Source organism: Monodon monoceros, unplaced genomic scaffold (genome assembly GCF_005190385.1).
Source record: "Monodon monoceros isolate NGI ecotype Baffin Bay Population unplaced genomic scaffold, NGI_Narwhal_1 Super_Scaffold_10, whole genome shotgun sequence".
NCBI classification, from domain to species: Eukaryota; Metazoa; Chordata; class Mammalia; order Artiodactyla; family Monodontidae; genus Monodon; species Monodon monoceros.
The window spans coordinates 57,318,504-57,341,180 of NW_021703766.1; the positions used below are offsets into that span (position 1 = coordinate 57,318,504).

The 22,677-nt window shown below is 42.1% G+C and overlaps 1 protein-coding gene across 2 annotated transcripts in view; it reads left to right on the forward strand.

Moving 5' to 3' along the window:
- Nucleotides 1-7,435: 7,435 nt before the first annotated feature.
- The window catches only part of LOC114906006 (zinc finger protein 345-like), a 60,628-nt gene continuing 45,386 nt past the window's right edge, over nt 7,436-22,677 (forward strand). Inside the window, exon 1 of one of the 2 annotated variants that reach the window (XR_003796361.1) lies at nt 7,436-7,884. The gene's annotated coding sequence lies outside the window, so the exon portion shown is untranslated. Of the gene's footprint in view, nt 7,885-19,719; nt 20,027-22,677 lie in introns of those variants that run through there. The other variant, XR_003796360.1, reaches the window with a different exon arrangement.

Genomic DNA, 22,677 nt, shown 5'->3' on the forward strand with positions numbered 1-22,677 from the left:
TTTTTGCACAAATAGTACATAAAAAACAAACAAAAAATAAAACGTTTTTAATCATACTTTACAGTACCTTGAAAAGTACAATAGTACCAGCTCCATCACCGTTGCTTTTTTTTTTTTTTAAATCAAAAAAAGGAAACAATTCAATTTAAAGAAAGAAACCCAGAAATTGTCTGAAAAAAGAGTGGGGCAAATGAACTCCTGAAAAAGTTCTGCATCTTGGTGATCACATTTATTGGAAGGGTTGGAGAAAATTAAACTGCCATTTAGCCTAAGAATTTGTGAGTTATCTGAAAATCAACTTATTTCAAGAGTGGAAGAATTCTTGGTTTTTTCTTAATATCAAACTGTACACCAGTTTCTCTTTTGAATATCTTCTACATTTAAAGAGGCAATTATACAAAATCTCATTTTCCACACAGGATAAATTCTTTGTTTCAGCTAACTCTCAATGGCAGGGCAACTAGGACAACACCATCTCCCCGGAAAAAGAGCATTGGAATATTCCATTTTGTTGATTTATATATTTCTTCATATGTTTGTTCATCAATTTCTATAGTTGTCACAGTTTCTTCCACATCTCCCAATATCATATTTTAATGTAACCTGCCTCAAAGCTCTGTGTTGTTTCTCATTTTCACTCATCCAGGCTGAGCCTGATGAGATCCAGGAGCTCTTCTACAGTGTTCGTAGTTTGTTACTGGCCCACATCGTCCAAAATCTTTCACATCACCTCTGCTTTTATGCTCGTTTCTGGACATCCTGGGCTTGAAATAAAGATACTGTACTACTCTATACAGTACTGTACAGTAAGTACGCAAAAGCACAAGCACTTGTAGAGGATACACACATGTTAAAATGTACACCAGACACATGAACTAACTCATGTGATTGGACATGAGAACGCATGTTCTCATTTTGAAAGCTCACTACTTGAAGGTTCGTATGTAGGGGACTTACTGTATAGGAAAATGTAACCTCTTTCAATACCAGAGAGTTCACACTACACAATGGCATAGATGGGCAGGAAATGTGCAGTTTCAGTGGTCAGTATAAGGGCACTGGAGGAAACTATCTGAGGATCCATCTGTCTGAATTGACTCTCATACATCTGAGCATGCACAGTGGGGAGAATCCCCAGTTATGTGGGAAGGCCATTTTATCTCTACCGGCCAGCAGGCCTACAAAGTGTGCATCAGTCACCAACCCAGTTTGCTCAGGGAAGCTGACTCTGTCCCCCACTGCGTTGGCCAAGTTAGGAGTCACCTGAGCCCTAGGGAAGATTTCCCTCCTCTTTGATTACCTTGGGCATGGACCTGACCCAATGTTGTTCCATAGAACATCATTTGAGTTTTCTGGCAGCATTCAAGCAAAGACTACAATTTTCAGGGATATGTTGGTGTCACGTGATACTTGTGATGTGTCTTTCCAGCTTGCAAGTCACACACTCTAGAACTCTTGGCCACATATTGCCTTGGCTTGAATAATAGCTAAGGCCTTTAAGTCCTCATTAATTTGGGGAGTTCTATTCTGGTGTAGGGTAGTTTATAAACTAGTACAAATTTGTGCTCTACAAGCATGAATGGGAGAAGAAGTTTTTATGGGTCTCACGCTGTGCCTGAGGAGGGACAGCATGATGGCAGAAAACAACTTGACAATTTTTACCAAATTTGCATTGCTGTATAGAGCCTCCTAGGAAAGACTGCTGGGCTTTCTCTTCCTCATTTGAGGCCTGTATCCTATGTTTTTTATGAGCCTTGGATGACTCTAAGGAGGGGGACATGTGAGAATCTTAACAGTGCTTCTGAGAGCCACATGATTTTTTTCTCTTACTCAAGGTAGATATCACAGGGTATCCCAGCACTGTTGAGGGGATATTTTCCCCAGGTCTACAAAGATCCACATTCCCTGATGGCCACAAGTCACTGGGCTAGTCTCACTGGTTATAAGACTGTTGGTTCCAAGGGAAACCGTAATAGGTACGGAACCTCTACTTTAGTAGGTAGTGGAGGAGTCTGCAGCCAGCTAGATGAAATGCTCCTCTTCTAAAAGTGTAGCCAGAAATGTTTCTGTGACCGCAGGATCTGTGTGTACACAAATCTCGGGACCTCTAGGCATGCTTATCTTGTGTAGCTGAGGACATTGTCAGAGAAACTAATCAGGTTTTGTGGATTGCTGTAGCCTCTCGGTGATGTTCACCTCAAGGCCCTTACTGCGCAGGGAAGAAAAAAGAGCAAAGGGGATTCATATTCTGAGGATGTGGCTCTCTTGACCAATGCAGCACTCCTCTTGACTTGGGTGGAGACGTTCATTGCTCCCTATATTTGCTGCTACTGAGACAAGACTGGCCTTCCAGAGGGCATGAGGAGAGAGATGCTGGAGTCAATACAGCATTGCCCAACCTATTTCCCATAAAGAGTGGGACATAGATATTTTTCTTCTTTTTTATCTTGAGCTAATTTTTAAAGCTTTATAAAGATATAATTTACATGTACTCAACAGCTTATATTTAAAGTGTACAGTTTGATAGGTTTTGACATAGGTATGAACCTCTGAAAACATCATCCTATTCCCGATAATGACCATATCTGTCATTTACTTCATGTCTTTTTATAATCTCTTCTTACCTCCTTTCCAGCTTCTCCAGGTAACCATTGGTTTACTTTCCCTTACAATAGATAACCTTTGCATCTTCTTGTATTTATATGCTTGGAAAAATAAGCTGTTTATTTTTTTCTGATTTCCTTCATGCTTTGTAATTACTTTGAGATATGGGTAGCTCATCTCTCTCTTTTTTTTCTGAGTAATATTCTTATCCTTGGATATACCACTGTTGATTTACTTATCCATCTCTTTGTGGGTGTTTAGGTTATTTCTAGGTTGTGACTATTGGAAATAAACCTGTTACAAACATTTGTGTCAGTTTATATGGATGTGTGTCTCTTTGATCTTGTATCAGTAACTTAAGGTGGAGTGTCTGAGTCACAGGGTAGATCTAAAGTGACTGTACTTTTTTTTGCATATTAACCAGCAGTATGTTAGAGAGTTCCATTTCTTTCACATCCCTGCCAGTGCTTGATATGGTTAATTTTTATGTCAGCCCTTTTCATAAGTGTATAGTGTTATCTCAGTGTGGTTTTAATTTCAGTTTTCTAATGATTCATGATTTTGAGCATTTTGCAGGTCTTTGCCACCTCTATGTATGTATGTGTATATATATATTAACAAATATATATGTATATACATATATTTGTGTGTGTGTGTGCTGTTTCAGTTCTTATTTGCTTTTTTTTTTTAAATATGCATTATGGCTGTTTCCCTTTTCATTTACAAATAAGACATCAAAACAACAAAGACATATGTGGAATTTTACTCATTCTTAAATGAAGTGAGCAATATTTGCCATACAGAATAATTGTTTTTAATACAGGTAGGATATACCTGTATTAAGGTAGGATTTTTCCTCAAATTTTCTGTGTTGTGCAAAATGTCATGACCACAAATCCCACACATATTTAAGATCAGTATGTATTATTAACATAATCTCCACCACTTAAGTCCAGGCATTCAGTAATACATTAAATGTAGTCCTGCTTTGTAGTATTTCCCAATGTGTATTTGTAGTATTTGGAATGTGATCAGAGAAGGAACTGAAAAATTCTACTCAAGGTCCCCCAGGTTTTTTGATGGAAAACTAAACTTAGCATGTGCAGGAGGAGACTTTACAAGGCCAGGCAGACAATAGCTGCGGGGGCTGTGGGCTGGTTGGAGGCTCAGACGCCTCCGAGACATAATTCTGACTGGCCAGCGGGGAGGTATGTCCCTGAACACACTGGGGTGTCAGTGGAAACCCTAGTTGGCCTCACCTTGTTAGTGACAAGGTATCAGAGCAGTCACACTATCCTGAGTTGCCTCCTCTGACCCCACCGGTTACCTTGCAAGGGATTCTCACCCTCTGAACTCTCCAAAGTTCTTTTCATCTCTACCTTTCTGTAATTGTTGACTGTTTATTTCCAACTGTGTTTGCCTTCTATGGGTCTCACCACCTACTTGGATACTATTTCAGACACCTGCACCCTAGGACCACACTCTAGATGCAGGGCCACTGCCTACCTTCACGGTTTAGGCAGTGTTTCATAAATACTGGGGCTGGGAGTGTGCAGGGCAGGGGTCTAAGGCATGCTTTCTCTGCTCTACACCTTAAGAAGGACCTGGTTACATCTTTTCCTCCAAGATGCACATGTGTCAAGTCAGCGGGGACACCTGTGATCTGAGGTTGCATCTCTAAAGAGAGGGAGGAGGAGTACAGGTGTGGTGGTGATGGAGGACCACAGCAGGGAGAACCAGACCCACAATGCTGGGTGGGAAGGCTGGGACAGTGCAGGGACCAAAGGAGACACCTAATATTTGTCTGCCCCATATGGAGACTCAGGAAGGACCCACTGGGCTTAATCCCTGCTTCTCCCTCTAGAAGCTAATCGCCTAAGGCTGTGTCCTGCCCAGAGTTCTGGTAGATCTGCCCCTGGAGTCCCCTGAGGGATGCAGCAGAGTTCATGGAGATCCACAGGCTCCCCACCCTGCCCAGGAGCACCCCACCGTCCACCGCTCGTGCATCTGGTAGGGACACTTAGCCGTCCATATCCACAGCTTGGGCGCACCTTGGTGACAGCATGCAAAAGTTGGGATTCTGACTCTGAGGTGGAAAAGCAGGACTCAGTCTTTGAGTCAAAAATCTCATATTTGGGGACTTCCCTGATGGTGCGGTGGTTAAGAATCCACCTGCCAATGCAGGGGACACGGGTTTGAGCCCTAGTCCGGGAAGATACCACAGCCATGGAGCAATTAAGCCCGTTGAGAAACTAAGCTCTACTGAGCCTGCGCTCTAGAGCCTGCAAGCCACAACTACTGAGCCTGTATGCCACAACTACTGAAGCCTGCACGCCTAGAGCCCGTGCTCCACGAGAAGCCACCGCAATGAGAAACCCGTGCACCACAACGAAGAGTAGCCCCTGCTCGCTGCAACTAGAGAAAGCCCGTATGCAGCAAAGAAGACTCAACGCAGCCGTAAATAAATAAATTTATTTTAAAATCTCATATTTGGTCTCTGGAGCCAACTAGGGACTCACACTCACACTTGATTGGATTATCCAAGATATATTGTTAGGGGAGAAATTAATGTCAGACAAGGAACCACAGAACCAGGAAGTTCAGAGAACACTAAGGAGGATAAATGCTAAAATTCTACGTGTGATATCATTTTCAAATTATAGAAAATCAAAGATAAATCCTGAAAGAAGTCAGGGCAGGGGGACGAGGGAGATCCCTTACCTATAGCAGAACAAAGATAAGAATTAAATTCATCTTCTTAGAAACTGTGCAGGCAAAAAGAGATTGAAGTGAAATAATTGAAGTATTGAAAAAGAAAAAAACCATCAGCCTAGAGTTTTGTTCCTGGCAAAATTATCCTTTGATAGTGCAGGGTAAACAAAGCCTTTCTCAAATAAACAAAAATAGGGAAGTTGTTGCCATTAAATCTGCAACATTAGTCCATTCTGGTTGTTATAATGAAATACCACAAACTGGGTAGTTTATTAAAAAAATAAATAAACATTTATTTCTCACACTTTTGGAGGCTTGGGGAGTCCAAGATCAAGGTGACAGCATGGACGATTCTGTGGTGAGGTCCTGCTTCCTCGTTCATAGCTGACACCTCCTTGCTGTGTGCTCACATGGTAGCAGGAGCTAGGGATCTCTCTGTAGCCTCTTTTATAAAGGCACCATTCATGAGGATTCCACCCCCAGGAATTATTCCTGGTCCAGTAAGATCCCACATGCTGTGGAGCAACTAAGCCCGTGCAGAGCAACGAAGACCCAATGCAGCCAAAAATAAATAAGAATTTAAAAAAAGAAATAACAAATATGGTAAATATTAATCCAACTGCATCAATAATCACTTTGATGTGAATGGTCTAAATGCACTAATTAAAAGATTTTCAGGGTGGATTAAAAAGCAAGACCAGGGCTTCCCTGGTGGCACAGTGGTTGAGAGTCCGCCTACCGATGCAGGGGACACGGGCTCATGCCCCGTTCCAGGAAGATCCCACATGCTGCGGAGCGGCTGGGCCCGTGAGCCATGGCCGCTGAGCCTGCGCGTCCGGAGCCTGTGCTCCGCAACGGGAGAGGCCACGGCAGTGAGACGCCTGTGACCCGCAAAAAAAAAAAAAAAAAGCAAGACCAAACTATATGTTGTCTACAGAAACTGTGCAATAATACATCTGTACTGTTTTCAGGTTCTACATTTGTACTAATTTGTTTCAGGGGCAGTAAGAAATGAATAGAGGGATAGGCATGTGAAGAAATGAAATAACTGAGAAAGACAAAGTTAGAGCAAGTTGGGGAGTGCTCACTTTGTGAAGGTTGTGTGTGTGTGAGGTGGTGGCATCAGTGTGGTTAAACTAAACTGTTTTATCTGTTGTGGCTTCATTGTTTAACAGTATTCATTAGCTATCATTGGGCAAAGGTATAATTCTATATTGGGGGCAAATGTTAGTTGGTGATCCATTTAGCTAATTGGAAAATATTCAAGTCTTTGTGGTTTACTGAAACACACCCTTGACCTGATTATAAAGATTCTGTAAATGGAGGCATGGGAAGGACACAGACTCAATACAGCTTATTGCATGAACTTATTCCCAATAAATATTTACAGAGTGTATGAAATTGTATAAATATGAAGTCATATTCCAAGAATAATATGAGAGTTGGGAGTTAAATAAGCTTTTACATCTCATCATTTTGGCATTCAAATGACTATAAGTTTGTACATTCTCAAGGAGTGGAAATCAATCTGAGGGTTTATGGAGATAAAATATAAAGCAGCTGCATAAAATGTCTGACTCTGTCAGGTAAACTAGAAAATCAAATTGAGTGGTTGTCAGAGCTGGGGAGGGTAGTGGAATGTGACTACCCTCAGAATATCCGTCTTCTTTCTTCCCAGTCATGGTTCTGTACGGACTGTTTCGCTCATAGCCAATCATAATACAACTAAATGCACACACACACTTCCAATGGTTAGCTTCAGGCTACATGCATTTGAATGACAAGTATATAATATATCCAGCTATGCACTGAATCATTTTATGTCTGAATGACTCTATAGTAAAATGGCCATTTAGAACAGTAGATCTGAGAGCATCTCAAATGATTTTTTTTTTTTTCCACGTTGCGCGCCTTGCGGAATCTTAATATCCCGATCAGGGATCAAACCAGCGTCCCCTGCAGTGTTGGTGCTGAGTCCTAACCACTGGAGCACCAGGGAATTCCCTTAAATGATATTTTAATCCTTTGGCAGCTGAGATTCACGAAGTCTAAAATTATGTCTTTTTGCTGCAGTTAACGAGCAAAGCCCTGCCTTTCTTGAGGCCGGATGACCCCTTCACAGCATCCTTCCTGGATCCGTGTGTGACAGGTTCTGGTTGGTCAGGAATGAGAGTATCCTTCGCTGCGGCCTCTAGGGCTCTAGGAACTATATTATCCAGAAGAAATTGCAGCAGGTTGAGCCACTGATAGTTCAGGATAATGGCATTTCCGGGAAAATTCCTCGGCTCTGGGCGGGACTTCCGACCTCTTCCTAGCGACGGCCATTTTAATTGTCCGGGTCTGTTTTGGCTCTGGGGCGCTGGGTCGGGACCAGGATAACGAGGTGAGAAAACGTGACAGGAGGCGCTGTCCTCGTGGCACAGAGGCGGGTCTGAAGTTCGGGGACGCCGCCCGGGGTGCCCCGCGCAGGCCCAGGAGAGAGTCCGAAGTGCCCGCGTCCCGCCTGTCCCCGCCCCGCTGCCTCCACAGAGTCCGATGGCGGCGCCGGCGTTGAGGGACCCGCCTCAGGTAAACGCTCGTCCTCCGAGCCCTCACCGCCCTCACCCCATCAGACACTAAAGCCCGGAGTGCGGGGCGCCTTGCTCACGTGTCTGCAGGCCAGGCCGCCGTGTCTAGGACGGTAAGGCGGTCGTCGTTGGGACTCTGTTTCCGACAGTGTGATGCCGCGTGGGAGAGCGTGCCAGGCGGAGGGAACGGCAGGTGCAAAGTCTTGGAGGTCGGACTGAGGCGGGAGGATTCGGTAAACCTAGGATGAGCCTTCCGCTTGCAGGGAACAGAGGGTGAGGTAGAGTGACGTCTGGTTCGGCAGAGAGGTTGTTCCTTTTTCTGAGGGACCTGGAGGCCACGGAGGGTAGTGGATAGAAGAGAGACATATTATGTGTTAGGGTTTTAAAAGTTACCACGGACTTTCCTGGTGGTCCAGTGGTTAAGACTGTGCGCTTCCAATGCAGGGGCGTTGGTGTGATTCCTGGTCGGGGCACGAAGATCCCACATGCTGTGGGGCAAGGCCAAAAAAAAAAAAGGTAGGAACAGACTGGAATGTGGTTGATGAAGACGTTGAGGCAAAGAGAAGTAGAGCCTTTGTCCAAAGTCAGAGATCTGGTAAGAGTCAGCTCTAAGATTGAAACACAGACGTTAGTAAGTTAACCCCAGGTCCAGGTTCCAGGGCCAGGTGTGGATACAGGGGAGCCCTGCTCACATGGAGCCCAGCCATGGCTGCTTTCCTCTTCCCACAGCTTCCGAAGGTTGAAAAAGCACTTAGGGGGAGGGTGGGAGGGAGACACAAGAGGGAGGAGATACGGGGATATATGTATATGTATAGGTGATTGACTTTGTTATAAAGCAGAAACTAACACAATTGTAAAGCAATTGTACTCCAATAAAGATGTTTTTTAAAAAAAAGGACTTAGGGATCCTACACAAGGCAGGAGAGGGTGTCCCAGTCCCTCACTGGTATTGACACCATCTGTAGGTTATCTGGGTATTTTGTCTTGAGACTCTTCCCTAGATACAGTCTCAGCTCTTGGATAGGGGGGCCCTGAGGATATCCCCAAGCCCTGGGTCCTGAGTGCAGGACAAGAATAACATACAGGAGTTCCCATTCCTGACAACCAGTATAAAGTGGTATGGAAGGTTTTCCCAGGAATAGATACCAGCATGTGCAAGTACTTGGAGGTGTGACTGAGCTGGAAACAGGGTACAGCAGGTCTTCATTCTTTTAGTTAAGAACAAAGAGCAAGGGCTTCCCTGGTGGCTTAGTGATTAAGGATCCGCCTGCCAGTGCAGGGGACTTGGGTTCGAGCCCTGGTCCGGGAAGATCCCACATGCCCAACTAAGCCCATGTGACAAAACTACTGAGCCTGCACTCTACAGCCTGTGTGCCACAACTACTGAAGCCTGCGCGCCTAGAGCCCGTTCTCTGCAACAAGGAAAGCCACTGCAATGAGAAGCCCAGGCACCACAACGGAGAGTAGCCCTCACTCGCTGCAACAAGAGAAAGCCCAAGCCCAGCAACAAAGACCCAACGCAGCCAAAAATAAATAAATTTATTTTTTAAAATAAGAACAAAGAGCAGGGGATCAATAATCAGGCCTGTGATCTGGCTAAGAACTTCAACATCATTTATGGAGGTAATGAGAGGTTTGGATAAGAGGAAGTAAGTGGTATTAACCAGGTTTTAATAGGCTGCATCTGGCTGGAGAGAAAAGACTGTGGAGTTAAGGAGGGCGTCAGGGAGCCCAGGAAGAGCCCAGGTCTGTAATCCAGACCAATGGTGAAGCCCCAGAGTTTTGGCCATGAAGGTGGGAGACAAATTTGGATTCTAGATACATTCATTCATTCATTCATTTATTTTTGGCTGTGTTGGGTCTTCATTGTTGCACGCGGGCTTTCTCTAGTTGTGGCAAGCGGGGGCTACTCTTCTTTGAGGAGCATGGGCTTCTCATTGCGGTGGCTTCTCTTGTTGCGGAGAACGGGCTCTAGGCGCTTGGGCTTCGGTAGTTGCAGAGTGCGAGCTCAGTAGTTGTGGTGCACGGGCTCAATTTACGTGGCTTGCGGGCTTTAGAGTGCAGATTCAGTATTTGTGGCATATGGGCTTAGTTGTTTTCCCGGACCTGGGTTCAAATCCATGTCCCCTGCATTGGCAGGCGGATTCTTAACCACTGTGCCACCAGGGAAGTCCCTCTAGGTACATTTTTAAAGAAGAGCCAAGTAGATTTTTAGATGTTGTTAGGTAAGGTAGAGGTTAGAAATGACTCCAAGATTTTTAGTCCTAGCAGCTGAAGGGATGGATCCTTCATCAAATCGGATGTGGCATTGTCAGTAGGTTTATTTTTCTTGGGAAAATCAGAAGTTTTGTTTTGGTCCTGATAAGGGTCTGAGATGTTTCAGAGAACAGTGAGTGGAGGCATCAAATGGGCAGCTGGACGCACATTACTGAAATTTGGGGAGGGGATCAGGATGGAGATTTCCAAAAGTGGTAGCTATTGTAAGGACCAGAGTGAAGCTGTGGATGACATTTCGAAAGTGGAATGCAGGTTAGAGTGGTAACGCTATCAGTGGGTCAGAAGGACTGGGGTGCATGCCCAGGAGTGGTTCTCTTGCTTAGCACCTGGTTGAGGTTCCTGAGTATAACAAACACAGGTGAGAGAGAGAATGGCTCTGGATGGTCTGGGAGAGAAGATGATCTGGCAGGTGGCCAAGGCTTCCATGGGATGAATGGGTGCAAAATACGTGGTTTGGGAGGCAGAGAAATAATTGAGACAATTTGACACTGAGGCCAGGGCTCCTGTTAATTCACTACTGTCCAGATTCTCCAGAATCGTGTAGTGAGCCTTGTTGGGGTCTAGAGTGTTTTACTCTTGCTGGTGGATAAGATCCAGGGTAAACGGAGTCATTTGTGAAAGTCGTTATGCCTGGCAGGGATATTGTATGGGCTGGCTTGTGAGGAAGTTTGAGTAGAGAGAGGAGGGTTGTGACTTGTTGAGGGGACAGGCAATCAGACAGTGCATCACAGAAGTAGAAGAATGTCATGGGTGTCTGTAATTCACATGTGGTTATGAGTGGCTAATATTGAAACAAGGATCAGAAGCAGGTGGAGAGCCCTTCAAAGCACCATGAGGGGCTTTCCCTGGTATTGGGATTCATCAGAGGTCTGGGATTGTACTGAATAGTTTTTGAGTGTCAAGCAGTCTCTGGAAGGAAACTATGGGCCAGGTATATGGTTAAGTCCAGGGAGATACCTGTATTATAGAGCAGGAAGGTAGGCAGAACTGTGGGAGTGTAAACCTGGAGAATGATGATGTTAGAGAGTGAGAGTCTACAGAATAATATGCACATACATAGGTAATGTGAGCTTATGGCCCTACAGCCCTGGTATTGGGGACTTAATGGTGAAGCATGAGCCCAGGTTTGACCGTGTCTTGTACGTACAGTCTGGGAGACCTCAGGGGTATTGATTGGCAGGAGGGATGGGGCTCTGCTCGCCAGGCCCAGAGCTTATGTGGCAACTATATGTCCCCCTGTCTGTTAATGCTGAGGGCTGAACAGTGATTAATGGGACCTGAGGAGAGAGTGAGCGGAGTGGCACCGGGTCCTGGTATCTCCCCTGTGGTGGGGAGCTTGGGAAGAGGATGATAGTAGGGTAGATGTGTGAGGTGATGGACTGTGGGTTCTCAGAGTGTTCATTCTTTCATCTGTCCCCATGTTGACAGGACAGTATGACCTTTGAGGCCATTGCCCTGTACCTCGTGGGAGGAATGGAGGCTCCTTGATGAGGTTCAGGGCACTTGTACCACGATGTGATGCTGGAAAACTTTGCACTCATATCCTCACTGGGTAAGACTCTCACAGCCTTCCCAGTGACATGGAATGAGCTCTGTATTCTGGCTCAACCCCTTTTCTGCGGGGGTGCTCTATCCTTGTGACACATGGACATCAGGCACTGCTTGTTTCCCCAGCTTTCTGGGTAGTTGCTGTGGTAGGTATGCCTGGGTTGTTCGCACTCCATTCTTCACTCCCCTGCAACCCCAATATTTGCTGTACCGGATCCTCACGGGGAAGAATTTGAGGTCTGTAGTCCTGCAGTGCGTTTAATGACCTGTACCATCTTGTAACTGAAGGTTTGTGCTTTTCAAGCAACAACTTTCCATGTCTCCCATCCCACAGCCCCTGGCCTTCTACTCTCTGTTTCTACGAGTTCAATGTTTTTTGTTTGTTTTAAACTCTACATATAAGTGATATCATACATTATTTGGCGTAGTATCCGTCTGGTTCATCCATGTTGTCCCACATGGCAGGACTTCCTTTGTTTTTAAGGCTAAATAATATTCAAGGCGTGCATGTGTATGTGTGAGTATATCACACCTTATCCATTCCTACGTGGATGGACACTTAGGTTGTTTCCACGTCTTGTGTATTATTCATAATGCTGCTGCAAACATGAGAGTGCAGGTTATATTTTCCCCATTGGATTTCATTTCTTTTGGCTATATTCCAAGCAGTGGGATTGCTGGATTGTATGATCTGTTTTGAATTTTTGAGGAACTTCCATACTGTTTATTCATAACACCTCTACCAGATTATCTTGCCAACAAGTGTACAAGGGTTCCCTTATTTCTGTACCTTTACCAACATTTGTCTTCTTGATGATAGCCATCCTAACAGTTATGTAGTAATATCTCATTGTGGTTTGGATTTACATTTCTGTGATGATTAGTGATGAAGAACAATTTTTCTTATACTTGTTAGCCATTTGTATATCATCTTTGGAATAACGTCTAATCAGATCCTCTGCCCATATTTTAATCAGATTATTCTTTTTCTATGAGTATGCTATGTGTTTAAAATATCATCCCTGGGGTCTTCCCTGGTGGCACAGTGGTTAAGAATCTGCCTGCCAATGCAAGAGACACGGGTTTGATCCCTGGTCCGGGAAGATCCCACGTGCCACGAAGCAACTAAGCCCGTGCCCCACAACTACTGAGCCTGCACTCTAGAACCCGCAAACCACAACTACTGAGCCCACATGCCACAAGTACTGAATCCCACGCGCCTAGACCCCGTGATTTGCAACAAGAGAAGCCATTACAATGAGAAGCCCCATGCACTGAAACTAGAGAAAGCCCACACACAGCAACAAAGACCCAACACAGCCCGAAAAATAAATACATTTAAAAAAAAAAGATTGCTTTGGCTCTTTGAGGTCATTTGTGGCTCCATATGAACTTTAGTATTCATTCTCTATTTCTGTGAAAAAATCTCATTGTAATTTTGATAAGAATTGCATTGAATCTGTATATTGCATTTGATGATGTGGACATTGTAACATTATTAATTCTTCCAATACAAGGATGTGGGATATCTTTTCATTTATTTGTGTCTGTTTTATCAGTGTCTTATAGTTTTCAGAGTCCAGAGCTTTTACTTCCTTGGGTAAATTTATTCATATGTATTTTATTGTTTTTGATTTTGTAAATATGATTGATTTCCTAATTTATTATTCTGATATTTCATTGTTTACAAAAATGCAACTGATTTTTGCGTATTGATTTTGTATCCTGCAACTTTACTGAATTTGTTTAATAGTTGTAAGTTTTCGGGGGTAGTCTTTAGGATCATCTACATATAAGATCATGCCTTCTGCAGCAGTTTTACTTTTTTTATGATTTTATTATTATTACTTTTTTCTCTTGACCAAGTGTTCTGGGTAGGCCTTCCAGAGCAATATTGAATAGCAATGAGGACAGTGGGCATCTTTGTCTTGTTCCTGGTTTTAGAGGAAAAGCTTTTAGGTTTTAAACTCTGAGTATGATGTTAGCATGGGCTTATTGTTTATGGGTTTATCATATTGAATTATATTCCTTGTACACTTAATTTGTTTAGAATTTTTAATAGGAAAGTATGCTCAATTTTGTTAAGTGGTTTTTCTTCATTTATTGAGATGATCGTATGATTTTTATCCTTCATTCTCTTAATATGGTGTGTCATGTTTATTGATTTTCATATGAGGAACTATCCTTGTTTCCTGTGGATAAGCCACACTTGATGATAATGTAAGATTCTTGAATATGATGTTGAGTTTAGTTTGCTAGTTTTCTGTTGGGAATTTTTTCCTTCTATGTTCATCAAGGATGTTGGCCTGTAATTTTTTTTTTCTTATAGTTTCCATAACATGCTTTGGTATCAAGGTATATTTCTAGCCTTAGCCTGAGAAAATGAGTTTGGAAATGTTCTTTCAGCGTTTTGGAAGAGTTGAGGAAGGATTGACATTAATTCTTAAAATCACTGGAAGAAATCACCAGTGAATCTGTCTGGTCCTGTGCTTTTCTTTGTTGGGACAGTTTGTTATTATTAATTAACTAATTTTTAAAAATTGAAGTATAGTTTATTTACAGTATTTGTGTCAGAGTAAGACATAGCGATTCAGTATTTTTATAAATTGGGGAATTCTATGATGGTCCAGTGGTTAGAACTCTGTGCTTCCACTGCAGGGGGATGGGTTTGATCCCTGGTCTGCAAACTAAGATCACATGTGCTGTGCAGCACAACCAAAAAAAAATTTTTTTATAAATTATACTCAATTTTAAGTTATTATAAAAAATTGGCTGTATTTCCCTGTGCTGTAAAATATATCCTTGTTGCTTAGCTTTTGGGGAGATTTTTAATTAATGATTCAGTTTCCTTGTTACTGACCTACTCATATTTTTTCCTTCATGATTTAATGTTGGTAATTTGTTTCAAATAATTTATCCATTTCTTCTTGTTTATCCAGTTTGTTGGCATTTAATTGTTCATTGTTTATGATATTTGTGTATCTGTAGTATCAGTTGTACTAGCCGCTCCTTCATTTTTGGTTTCATTTATTTGAATCTTCTCTTTTCTAATTTAGTGTAGCTAAAGTTTTGTCAATTTTGGTTCTTTTCAAAAACCAGCTCTTAGCTTTGTTGATGTTCCTATTCTTTTTAGTCTGTATTTTATTTCTTTCTGGTCTGATCTTTGTTATTTCCTTCCTTCTAGAATTGGGCTTAGTTGTTTTTTTCCTAGTTCCTTGTGGTGTAAAGTTAGGTTGTTTATTTGAGTCTTTTTCCTTAATGTAGGCATTTATTGCTATCAGATTTACTTTTAGAAATTCTTTTGCTACATCTCATGGCATGTTTTGATTCCATTTTACTTCATCTCAAGATAATTTTATTTTTCCTTCTGATTTTTTTTCTTGAACACATTTGTTGTTCAGGAATGTGTTATTTAATGTCCATATATTTTTGAACTTTCCAGTGTTCACAAATATGTTATTGATTTTTAGTTTCCAACTCTTATGGCTGAATAAGAGTTTTGATATGATTTCAGTCTTCCTAAAGGTGTGAAGACTTGTTTTGTGACCTAACATATGATGTCTTTTAGAGAGTGTTCTGTGTCCACTTGAGAAGAATGTATTGTACTGTAGTTGAATGGAATGTTCTGTGTATGTTAGGTTGAGGTGGTCTAAAGTTCCATTCAATATTTGGTCAATGTTTGAGCTAAAGTTTCATTAAATATTTCCTTATTGATTTTCTGTTTGGTTAACTACCCATTCTCAAAAGATGGGTATTGGAGTCTGCTAACATTATTTCATTGTTGTCTTTTCTACCTACCAGTTTCTTTTCTTTTTTTCTTAATATTTATTTATTTACTTTTGGCTGTGCTGGGTCTTCGTTGCGGCACAGAGGACCTTCGTTGTGGCACGTGGGATCTTTTAGTTGTTGCATGTGGAATTCCTAGTTGCAGCATGTGGGCTCTTAGTTGCGGCGTGCATGCAGGATCTAGGTCCCCAACCAGGGGTGGAACCAAGGCCTCCTGCATTGGGAGTGTAGAGTCTTATCCAGTGGACCACCAGGGAATTCCACCTTCCAGTTTCTTAATATTTGCCTTACACATTTAAGTGCTCTGATGTTAGATTCATATTGTTTATGTTCTGTCCTCTTGATGAGTCAACACCTTTATCATTATTCAATGACTTTCTTTGTCTCTTGTGATAGGTTTTGAGTTAAAGTTTATTTTTCTGGCCTAAATGTAAGCTATTATAAGTATAAGCTACTGTTCTCTCGTTTCCATTTGTATTGAGTTTTTTTTCAGTTCCTTCTCTTTCAGCCTATTTGTGTCCTTAAAGCTGAAGCAAGTCTCTTGAAGACTTTATCCTCAGCCACTGTTTGTCTTTTGAATGGAGAGAATTTTCTAAAGACTTTGTAATGCCATCTTGTTAATTTTTGTACAGCTGATTTGTAGTTCCTTTGTTCCTTTTTTTCTTTCTCACTTTCTTCCTTTGTGATTTGATGGTTTTCGGTAGTGGTATGCTTTGATTCCTTTCTTTTTATCTTTGTGTATCTACTGTAGGTTATTGCTTTGTGTTTACTGTCTGGTTTGTGTAAAATATAACAGTATTTTAAGCTGATAACAACTTAATGTCAGTTCTATACAAAAAGTCTCCTTTTAGAATCCTCCTACACTGTTGGTGGGAATGTAAGTTGGTATAGCCACTGTGGAAAATATTATGGAGGTTCCTCAGAAAACTAAAACTAGAATTACCATTTGATCAAGCAATCCCACTCCTGGGCATATGTCCAGAAAAAATTATAATTCAAAAAGATACACACACCCAAATCTTCATAGCAGCACTATTCACAATAGCCAAGACATGGGAACAACCAAAATGTCCATCAACAGATGAATGGATAGAGAAGATGTGTGGTCCATATATAGAATGGAATACTACTCAGCCATAAAAAAGAATGAAATAGTGCCATTTGCAGCAACATGGATGCATCTAGAAATTATCATACTAAGTGAAATACATCAGAAAGAGAAAGATAAATACCGTATGATATCACTTATATGTGGAATCTAGAATATGACACAGATGAGCCTATCTATGAAACAGCAACAGAATTACAGACATAAAGAACAGACTAGTGGTTGCTAAGAGGGATGGTTTGGGGAAGGGATGGAGTGGGAGGTTAGTGGGTATAAGCTTTTATATATAGGATGGATAAACAAGGTCTTATTGTATAGCACAGAGAATTATATTCAGTATCCTATGATAAACCAGAATGATAAAGAATATTTTTAAAAAAGAATGCATATATATGTATAACTGAATCACTTTTCTATACAACTGTAATTAACACAACGTTGTAAATCAACTATACTTCAATAAGATAAAAATAAAAGGGAAAAAAAGTCCCATTTTAGTATCTCACCCCTGTTGCATTTATATTTTTGATGTGACAGTTTATATGTTTTTATACTTGTAGTCATTAAAAGTAATTGTTGGTGTAGTAATTTTTAATACTTTTGTATTTTATCCCTTATACTAGAATTAAGTGATTACCACACCACCATATTACAGTGTTAACATATTCTGAATTTGAGTATATACTTAACCTTTACCACTGTGCTTCGTATTTTCATATATTTTCCTGTTGCTAATTAGTGTCTTTTCCTTTCAGGTTGAAAAGCTCCATTTAGCATTTCTGGTAAGGCAGGTTGAATGGTGATGAACTCTCCCAGCTTTTGTTTATGTAGGAGAGTTTTTATCACTCCTTCATTTCTGAAGGACAGCATTGCCAGATAAATTATTCCTTAGTTGGCAGTTTTTTTCCTTCTGCATTTTGAATTTAATGTCCCAATCCTGGTCTGCATGGGTTCTGCTGAGAAATGTGCTTATAGCCTTACAGGCGTTCTCTTGTATGTGATGAGTTTCTTTTCTTTTGCTGCTTTCAAAATTCTTGGTCTTTGTCTTTTCAGACTTTCATTTTACTGTCTCAGTGAAGATCTTGTTGGATTGAATCTGGATGGGGACCTATGTACATCATGTACCTGCATATCCTCACCTCTCTATCTTGATTTGGTTGATTGTTTCCACCATTTTTTATTTAAATAAGCTTTCTGCTCCTTTCTCCATTACTTCTCCTTCTGGCACTTCTACAATGTGAATATTATTTCCATTGATGGCATCCCATAATTTACATAGGCTTTCTTCAGTCTTTTATCCCTCTAGCTGGATGATTTGAAATCACCTGATTCAAGGTCATAGATTTTTCTCCTGCTTGATCAAGTTGGCTGGTCTCTGTTGTATTTTTCATTTCATTCATTGTGTTCTTCAGCTCCAAAATTTAATTCCTTTTTCTTTTTTTCTTTTCTTTTTTTTTGTATCTTGGAACTTCTTGTGGTTTTTTTGTTTGTTTGTTTGTTTGTTTGTTTTGGCCGCACCATATGGCATGTGGCATCTTAGTTCCTTGACCAGGGATGGAACCTGTGCCCCCTGCAGTGGGAGTGTGAAGCCCTAACCACTGGACTGCTAGGGAACTCCCATTCTTGGAACCTGTTGATTTGTTTGTGTATTTTTTTCCTACTTTGATTGAGTTACTGTTTGTGTTCTCCTGGAGCTGGCTGACCTTCCTTAAAACATTTATTTTGAAATATTCGTCCAGTTGTTTATAGATATGCATTTCTTTGGATTCACTTGCTGGAAACTTACGTTCCTTTGGTGATGTCTTGTTTCCTTGATATTCCATGTTTCTTAGAGCCTTTTGTTCATGTTTATGCATTTGATGGATCAGTCACATCATCCGGATTTTCAGACTGGTTTTGGTAGGGAAAGACCTTAACTTGGGTTGGTTACGAGGTCACTGGCTAGGTGGGGTGTGGCAGTTTGGGCTGTCAGAAGGGACCAACCATGTAATGGCTCTGCAGCTCTGTCAGCTCTAGGGACACCAAAGATTGTAGGGATTCTCAATAGCCAAGGCTGCAAGGTGAACTCACAGGTACCTTGCCCTGGTGAACCTGGAGGGTATGACATCAGTACTGTGTTCAGATCATACCAGGAATGTTTCTCATTTACCCAGTATTTTTTTGGTTGTAGCTCGTGACACAGCCCATGTCTACTTTCCCTTCTCCACTGTTAATCCTGTGCTGACTAGTCAGTTTTACTCCACTGTGATATCTACTCTGACTTCCAGCCCAGGGATAAGCCCCATGTCTCTGGACTTCAAATCTCAGCCATTTCTCTCATACCTCCTCCCCTCTTGCTCTGCAACTTTGGTCTGCATGTGCTATGAGGTGTCCACACATCCTTAAATTGGCCTTGAACAGCAGCTATTCTACTGCAGTTGGTTTCTTCTGGGTTTGGACATATGCTTTCTACACAGCGTCACATCACGAGCAGAATAGGTCCTGCAGGAATCCTCTGGCATATGAACAAGTTCTAGAATATGCCTCTCTACTTGGTGCTGTACCCTATCCTAATGTCCTTCCCCTGGTGAAGTGTACCATTCTTTTGCCTTAGAGGCACAGTCATGCCCAGTAGCTACTTCCCCAGTGGAATTACAAATCTCCTTTCTGGAAAAGCATCCTGTAGAGTCATTCCTAGATATGACACATTACATTTATGATGATGTTGCTCCCTCCCTATAGAGTCAACATAAAGTTTATAAAGTTTATTTGCATGTATTTTACCACCATTTATTTGCATTTAGGTTGCTGCTGTGGAGCAGAGGCACTCTTTCAACGAAGCATTTCTATAAGCATGTCACTGGCCAGGACTCCTAAGGCACCTTCATTTTCCCAGAAGAATCACTCCAGTGAGACGTGTAGTCTGGTCTTGAGAAGTATTTTTCACTTGGCTGAGCGTGAAGAAACACAACACAGTCAGAAAGTGTTCCCGTGTAGAATATGTTTGAAGCAATTTCATTTTAGTGCAAACCTCCAAAAACACCAGAAGCAGCACATGGAAGAGAAATCTTTCAGTAATGCTGCAGTCAGGGCCTTGTTTGTGAAGAGCTGCAAATGCCATGTGTGAAGGAAGACCTTTACCTGTGAGGAAGTTGGGAAAGACTTTCTGGCCACCTTGGGACATCTCCAGCAACAGACCACTCGCACCAGGGAGAAGCCAAAAAAGATTGCCCAGCGTGAGGCAACTTTACAAAGCAGAGAAGTCATTACAGCTGGGGAGAATGCAAGAAAGCCTTCAGCCTGAAACATGCAATTGTTCAGGACTAGGGTGTCCACCCTGGAAGACACTGTTCTGTGTGCAGTGAATGTGGGAAGACATTCAGGTACAAATCCTCATTTGTTGTGCACCAGAGAGTGCATACTGGAGAAAGGCTTCACGTGTGTGGTGAGTCTGGCAAATCTTTCAGGCGAACCTCAACCCTCAATCTGCATCGAAGAATTCACACTGAAACAACGCAGTACAAGTGCAGCAAATGTGAGAAATCCTTTAACCAAAACTTTGTCCTTATTTATCCCTGGAGAAGACACATTGGAGAAAATTATTACCTGTGCAGTGAATGTGCACAGTTTCCTAGCTGTAGATCCATCATAGTTCAAGAACGGACATTTCACACTGGGGAAAGGCGTTATGAGTGTACTCAATGTGGGATATCTTTTAGATGAAAATTTTACCTAATTGTACACTGGAGAGTTCACACAGGAGAAAGGCCTTTTGAGTGCAGTGAGCATTGGAAATCCTTTAGTCATCAATCTTACCTCACTCAACACTGAAATGTTCATAGTGGAAAAAGGCCTTATGAATGCAGTGAATGTGGGAAATCTTATACTTCTCACCCTGGCCTCTATTATCTTTAGAGAGATCACACAGGAGAAAGGCCTTATAAGTGTAGAGAGTGTGGGAAATCTTTTACCAGTAGGAGGAAACTTCGTTATCATCAGGGAGTTCATACTGAGTGCAGTGAATGTGGGAAATCTTTTCCGTCTAGGTCCGGCCTCTTATCATCAGAGAGTTCACACAGGATTGAGGCCATATGAGTGTAGTGTGTATGGGAAGTCTTTTTCCAAGAGCTCTGTGATTACTGAACATCAGAGAGTTCACACTGGACATAGGCCTTATCAGCGCCGTGAATGTGGGAAGTCTTTTTTCTCTGGTTTCAACATCAATAATCATCAGAGAGTTCACACAGCAGAAAGGCCTTATGGGTGCAGTGAATGTGGGAAATGTTTTCCCTGTAATTCCATCCTTCATGAACATCAGAGAATTCACACAAGCAAAAGGACTTATGAGCACACGGAATGTAGGCAGTCCTTTAGAGCAAATTCTTCTCTCCTTGAAAACTGTAGAGGTCACACTGCAGAGAAGCCTTATAAATGCAGTGAATGTGGGAAATCTTTTTCATCTAGGTCTGGTTTCCGTTATCATCAGAGAGTTCACACAGGATCAGGGCCATATGAGGCTAGTGAATGCTGGAAATCTTTTCCCCAGAGCTCTGCACTCCTTCAACATCCGTGTTCACAGAGCTGAAAGGCCTTAAATGTGTGGTGAATGTTGGAAATCCTTTACCACTAGTTCCCCCCTTTGTTATAATCAGAGATTTCACAAGCAAAGCCTTATTCGTGTAGGGAATTTGAGAAACTTTCCTAAATAATTCAACTTATTATACATGGTAGAATTTGCACTGGAGAAAGGACTTGAATGTGCAAGGAAATGTGTAATTTTCTTGTTCAGGGTAACGACACTGGAAGAAACTGAGGAGCCACCCATCTGAATTCAATCTCATACATCCAGTTGTCCACAGGGGGAGATACCCCTTACGTTTAAGTTATGTGGGAAGCATTTGTGGCTGTATTGCACTTTGTAACCTGTCCAGGGCTTTTCCCAGATTTATGTCACTGTCTGTTTCTGTGGCTATTTTACCTGTGTCGCCTGGCAGGTCCACACAGTGTGCATCAGTCATCAGCCCAGTGCACTCAGGGAAACTGACCTCTGTTCTTCCAAATGTTGGAGCAAACTAGGAGTAGGTCAGTCCCTTTGGGGTTGGTGTTCCCCTCTCTCTGACTACGTGTACAAAAGACTGAAGGAATGTTGGCCCAGAGAACATCATAAGAATTCAGCTGACCGTGTGCAGAGAAGGATAACCCTTTTCAGGGACATGTTCTCACATGATCAGTTTTTCCAGCTAGCAAGTCACCAACCCAAACTGTGTGCCACACATTGTTTTGGTTTGTATAATACGGGTGCCTTACTATTTAAGGCCTGTTTTGTTTGGGGAGTTCTGTGCACTGCAGGAGGTTTTTTATAAGGAGATTTGGGCTCCACAGGCATAGGCCTCAGGGAGGATAGTATGATGGCAAAAATTGGCTTGCCGTTTTTTTGGCCAAATTTGCATTGGTGCCAGTGAAGTCGTAGGAAAGAGGGCAGAGCTTTCTGGTCCTCATTTGAAGCCTGGATGCTATGAGTTTTAGGAGACTCAGACATCACCGTGAAGAGGAGTGAGATGTGACAACCTCAAGTTCTTGGAGCAGCATGAATTTTTTCCCGTGTTCACAGGGCGTATCACGAGAGATGTCAGCACTGTTGAGAGGACTCTCCTCCATTGGTTTTGCAAAGAGCATGTGCCCTGATGTCCACAATTCCATGGGTGACAGTCACTGGCTGTAAGACTATAGGGGTCAGGGGAAACTGAAACTGATACAGAAACTGGGTTAGTGGGAGCAGAGGAGACAGCAGCCAGCTCATTGGAATGTGCCTCTTCTAAAAGTGCATCCACAGATGTCTTTGTGACAGTGACCAATGTGCAGGATCAGTGTGTACACAAATCTCAGGACCTCCAGGCATGTTTATGTTGTGTAGCTGAGGTCATTGTCAGAAGAGATAATTGGAACGTTCTGTGGATTTTTGTAGCCTACCTGAAGTGTTTGCCTCAAGGCCATTGTTGCACAGGCAGGAAACGAAAGGTAGAGAAAAGTAGTCCAGGGATGTGGCTCTTGTGAGCCAGCCAGAATTCCTGTTGACTGAAGTGGAAATGTCCTTTA